We start from the raw sequence: 6195 nt of genomic DNA, 5'->3' as shown, positions 1-6195 counted from the left end.
TGGACTTCATGGGGGACAGGGGCTGTGAGACAGGGAGGGGCCCTGAGGCCAGCCTGGGAATTCGTCCTGTAATCGTGAGAGCCAGCCCCTCCAATGGTCTCTTCCCACATCACTCCAAGGACCAGTGGTCCCCATGCCCTCACCCCCCACTACCCACCCCCGCCACGGTGCATGCTTACACGCCCTCAGTGACCTGGGAGGTGAGGGTTTCCGAGGGGCTCAGCACACCACCTTGGGGCAGGTGCTGTGAGCTGCCGATGGCTGGCTGTTGTGTGCGTCTGAGCCGGGATGCACCACTGTCACCTCCTGTGCGGCAGCTGCAGCAGGCCCACTCCCTGGGGGCCCCCCAGCAGCCTGGCCTCAGCTTTGGTGGGCGGGGACAGGACCTGGACACTGGGGGAGGAAGGTAACTTCTGTGCCCAGATGCTCACTGTTAGGGTTCAGTCCTATTAGCCCAGTTCCTGCTCCAGGATGATTGGTTGCAATGCAGTAAGATTGGCTAACATTTACTGAGCACCCACTGTATGCCAGAAACTTTGTGCTTGTCTCATTTAATCTTCACACAAGTCTATGGGAAAGGAATCACCGCCCTCATTTTGACATGATGAGAAAGAGGCTTAGAGTTTAAGGGACTCAGCCCAGGTCACACTGCTGGCCACAACCCCTGGCTCCTTCCTCTCCGAGTGGTGGTCTCCTGGAAGACACCCCTCTCTGCAGTCCTTTACCTTCAGGCACGGCTGGGTGGGGGTCACCAGCAAGGATGATGACCCCCAGCCAGGCCTTCTTCCACTGCAGCTAGAGGGAGATGGGGTGTTTTGCTTGTCTTTGCTGCAGACTCCACCACATTCAGTGAACAGGGCACAGGGACTAGTGAATGGGGGCCATCAGGGCCTAGGACCAGCAGGGTTGTCTGGCAGGAGGGAGTGATGTGGCTGCGGAGGGGGCAGAGGGAATGACAGGAGGGTAGACCATCCACGGACATGAACCGATGACCAGGTCCATGTCGGGGAGAGGCAGTGAAGGGGAGAGTGGGTAACCCCCCCTGGGGAGCTGGTAGACTGCTCCCACTGTGTCCTCCACGGGCCGCTCCCTCCCTCCAGCATGGGCACCTCGGGTCCTGCCCGTGGAGATGTTTAACCCAGGGGCCGGCTGCCCACTGATAGGGTCTTCCGGGTGCTCACTGTGGCCACAGTCCCCCTTACCCGGCTGACCTATCCCTACACCATGAGGTTTCTTCCCACCCGCTTCTCTGCCCCGCAGCCCCTCCCCCGGGATGTGACACTCGACCAGCCCCGAGCTGCAGTGGGGCTGGACCTGCAGACCAGCAGGGCTTTGAGCAGAGAGGGGCTTGTTTCTCTCCTTTCGGTGAATGGCCACTGAAGGGGCTGCGCAGGGTCGGCAGAGCCCCGGGCTCTTCTGGGTTGCCACCTCCCACTCCTTTGCCTATGTTTTTCCAGCTCATGGTTGCCCAACAGCTGCTGCACGACCAGGGGTTTTGTCCACGTTCCAGGTAGGGCAAGATGCACTGGGTAGGGTGGCACTGCCATCAGATGCAAAGCAGCTGCTTCCCCACACACCCCATTCATCGCATGCGCCACAGCTGCTTCGCTCGGCCTCACCTGGTTGCCAAGGGCTCTGGAGCAGCCAGTGCTCTAACCAAGCAGAACTGGGAGCCTGGAGGGGAGGGGAGGGGATCTCGGGCAGGGCAGCAGCTGTGTCTGCCAGTGCAGCCTGGGGCGGGAGTCCTGTCGTTCAGCAGATAATTATTGAACCCTACTGATGTCAGATATTTCACTTTTCTATTGCTCCTGGAACAACTCACCACACATTTAGCAGCTCCAAACAGCACACATTTATTATTTCTGTTTGTGGGTCAGATGTCCAGCATGACCAGACGGGGTCTTCCGCTTTAGGTCTCACTCACAGGCTGAAGTCAAGGTGCCGCAGACCAGCCAGGGAGGCGCCGGCTTCCACGCTCATTCAGGTTGTTGGCAGAATTCAGTTCCATGCAGGTGCACGACGGAGGCCCCGGCCCCTTCGTCTTCGAAGCCAGTGAAAGCACGTGGAGTCCTTCTCCTGTTCCCAGTCTTCACCCCCACCCCCACCCCCACCGCCACATCCCTCTGACTAGCTAGAGAAAATTCTCTGCTTTCAAGGGCTCGTGTGTTACATTGGATTCCCCTAGATAGTCCATGATAATCTCCCTCATTACGCCTTCGAAGTGCCTTTTGCCTCTTAACGTGACATATTGCCAGGTTCCAGGGATTAGTGTGGACACCTTTGCAGGCCCTCCGCCTGCCTGTCACTGAGGTGCAGGGTCAGGAGGCAGGCAGACGGCAATGGCCGAATGAGACAGTCCCCACCCTCCTGAAGTCACCCAGTAGAAAGAGAGATTAAATTATAAATGTGGTGATGGCCTCAAGGGACAGAACAGGACAGGACAGGTGCTGGGCACATTACAGGACCCGACAGAGCCAGGAACTCTGGGGGTTTGCCAAGGACTTGAGCCCGAGTCAGGGGAGGGAGAGTGTGGGCAAACTGAATTTCAGGACCGATGCCTCAGGCAGGAGCCGGAGAATAAGAGAGGCGGTGCAGGCCACGGGGTGGCGGGGAGGTCCCCAGGGCATTGTGACCGGTGCCACCTCCAGTGTCAGAGAAAACTATCGCCAGTGTTCAGACCACCAGACCCTCACAGCACCCTTCTGGAAGGTGGACGTTACTGTCATCCCCAAATTACAGGTGGGGGAATTGAGGCTCAGAGAGGTTAGCCAAGTAGCCGGGTTAGTAAGAGGGGGGACTGTGAATCATATCACCTCCCTAGGAAGTCAGTGCTCGCTGCTGTGGGAAATGGGGTGGGGGGGGGTGGTAAGGGCAGGTGGAAACGGCTCTGAGACTGTCAGATCAGGAGAGTCTCCCCTGCTCCACAGTAACAACACCCTGAAAATGGTCATGGCTCGCCTCCGGGGCATCATGGGTATTTGCTGGCCAGGCTCCACCTGGTCCTGCACTCTATCTCAGAGAGCAACAAGCCACCGACTGGCTCTTGAATCTTCTGCCTGGAGTCACTCATGTCACTACCATCCACATTTCACTGGGCAAAGCAAGTCATTTGACCAGATCTGCTGCTAGGGGCAGGGAAATGGGCTCCTCCCCCAGGCGTCCAGGCCAGGCCAAAGGTGATGCCAGCTAGCTAGGTGGTGGTGAGGTGGATGGGGAGAAGTGAGGATAAAGGGGCCAGGGAGCGAGGTACATTTCACTGGCAGGCAGTTAAGTGTGGGAGGGTGAGTAACACACTTGCGTTGGAACATAAAGAGCAGGAAGTGCTGAGTGGGCTGCTGGAGCCCAGAAGAACACCCCGGGGCTGGAGCTAAGCACAGGGTGCATCAGCCAGTGCCTCGGGGACTGTCACCAAGGCAAGTTTGTGCTGTGCCACCTAAACCTATTGCATCTGCCAGAGAGCAAGGACAGGACATCCCTGGAACATTCTGAGAACTTAGCCAAACGCAACATGCCCCCTCTAGCACCTGAAAGAGATCCCTTCCCCAGCACAGCACCCTGAGCCAGGGTGCTCGAGTGGCAGTAGGGTGGCCGCTTGAGCACAGGTTCCTCTGCCCGGTGACAGCAGGCCCTGCAGTCCCGTCCCTGGCTCTCAACACAGCCTGGGGCCTGCTCAGCTGCCGCCTCGCCTCTCCCTGCTGTGTCCTCGCTATTTCATTCACCCACTCACTTATTCAGCCAGTATTTAGTCTTTTTTTTTGCATTCTTAAACATTTTGCTTTTATTTGAAAACTTTCTGAAGAGTCACTAAAATACACTTAACTTTCTCCAGGGTAGCTACACATTGTGTGAACTCAGTGATGGGCTCATTCAATATTTAGTCTTGTGTGCTTGGTGCCCACCAGATGCCCGCTGTGCTGACAGAGGAAGACACGAAGAACTCACAAGGAGCACTCTGGGAGGGCAACGTAGAGGGCCTGGCTGGGGCGGGGCTTCCCTGAGGAGCTGGAGTTCCCAGACCTGCAGAGAAGTTGTCCAGGGGACCTGCAGTTTGGGTGTGGGCCTGAGGCCAAGTTGCCTTTGACCCATGGAGCTCTCTCTGGGCCTCACCTTCTACTCTTTGTGCCTCTCCTTGGAGCCTCCGGGCATCCTTGCCCATGCTGGGGCGGGTAGGCAGGGAGGTGGCAATGCAGGGAAGACACCTGGATGGTGACTCTGTTGCGGCAGCGCTCCTCCCACCTGCAGCAATGACTCATACATACACACTCTCACACACATGCACAGAGGACAATAGCCCTTGGAGACCTGGGACAGGTAAGGGCTCAGCGCATGTGATAGAATGAGGTGGGACTTCACCTCCTTGGCTGGCTCTGAGCCCCCGGGGAGCCAGGGGCCATCTGTCCTATTAACCGCCATATCCCCAGCCCCCCGGTATATCTGGGAATGAATATGCTATGCTTATGTAAAGCTGCCCATATTAAATGGTGAAGATGATTAAATACCTAGATATTTGGAAATAACAGGATACTGCATTATCAGAAAACTATTCAAAATGTCACTGTTGCGTCAACAGCTATGTTTGTTGTTTCCTTAGTTCCCTGCAGGTAACTTCTGCTATTGCTCCTGTAATTGTAGGAATAATGGTTTCATGGCACTCTGGAACGGCAATTTTGATTCCAAACCCATGGTTAATCTGGCCATTTGTATAAGGTTTTCTTCCGGTTTTTCTGCACACATTTCCTATGCATTTGTTTCCAGTTCTAAGTCCTCGGTGCACCAGCACTCAGCCGAGGCATTGGGTATGCTGGGCTGCTCTGTGTTACAAAGTGAAATTTCAACAGTAATAGGGGTGTGTGTTTCAGCTGCAGCCAAAGCATACATCTTCAGGACATTTTTTAAAAGCTTATGTTTCTTGTTATAGTATTTGGGGCTGCTCATGGTCTAATTTTTATCACAGTATTTTTAACTTTTTTTTTTGAAAGTTTGTTTGACCGTCCACTAGCAAATCAAAGACCAGTCATAGAATTCCTGACTGCCCCAGCCCAATCTGGTAAAAATGCACTATTAATAATAGTCAATAAAATAAAACAAAGGCATGTTTCCTTAACTTGGAAGTACCACTTTAAAATTTAGCCCTGGCTGGTGTGGCTCAGTGGATTGAGTGATCACCTACGTACCAAAGGGTCACCAGTTCGAGTCCCTGTCAGGGCACATGCCTGGGTTGTGGGCCAGGTCCCTAGTAGGGGAAGTGTGAGAAGCAACCACACATTGATGTTTCTCTCCCTCTTTTTCTCCCTCCCTTTCCCGCTCTAAAAATAAATAAATAAAATCTTTAAAAAATGTTATTTAAAATGTCCTGAGAAAAATTAGTCTTATATTTAAATATCTTTACTAAATTAAAAAATGTCATCTTTATTACAGTCTATACAATATGGAGCATTAAAAAACTTGAAAGGAAATTATATAATTAAGATGAATAATGAACTTAATTAAATAAATGAATTTAAGGATCTGAAGTAAGCTGAGACAGAGGTGGAGTTCTGTAGTTTTTCACTGTTAAAAGCACAAGGACTTTCCTCTTGCTTTCCAGAGATGGGCTTTTGTTTTCTTAAAGCAATTGGGTAAATTATACTTTCATAAGTAATACTGAAGCATTTATATTTTTCTCCCTACCTAATCCCTCCAGAATTTGGAAACTCTAAATCAATATTATAATTTTTATGGTAATATGTTTATTTGCATGAATCCATTAAGAATCTGATTTCTTTATAATAACACACATAAAGCCAGTTTCCAATTATGGTTTTATTAACCAGAACTTTGGCTGGAATGTCATGTCTTACAGAGACATGCCTGGCTTCTGGATGTTACCAGAGAACTTGAAGGGATGGAGATGAACTCTGAAGCCAACACGAACCCCTGGGAGACGTGGCCTGATCCCTTGCCTATTCATATAGTTCATGGCAGTCTTTCCGGGTGAGGAGCAAAGACTCCTTTTCTAGGAGATGGCAAAGCAAGAACCTCAAGTCATTTTGGAGACCTTGAGAACTTGATCTGTAGGCACTGTAGGCAAAGCCTGATGGCAACTGTGTGGCTTGGCTTCTCTGCCCTGAGAGGCTAATTAACACTCAGTCTGGAGATTCCTTATAATGATGCAGCAAAGAAGATTTAAGATAACCTATCTAATCAGTTGCTGTT

The sequence above is a fragment of the Phyllostomus discolor genome, chromosome 13 (genome assembly GCF_004126475.2).
Source record: "Phyllostomus discolor isolate MPI-MPIP mPhyDis1 chromosome 13, mPhyDis1.pri.v3, whole genome shotgun sequence".
Classification (NCBI taxonomy): domain Eukaryota; kingdom Metazoa; phylum Chordata; class Mammalia; order Chiroptera; family Phyllostomidae; genus Phyllostomus; species Phyllostomus discolor.
This window is presented reverse-complemented; position numbering follows the sequence as displayed.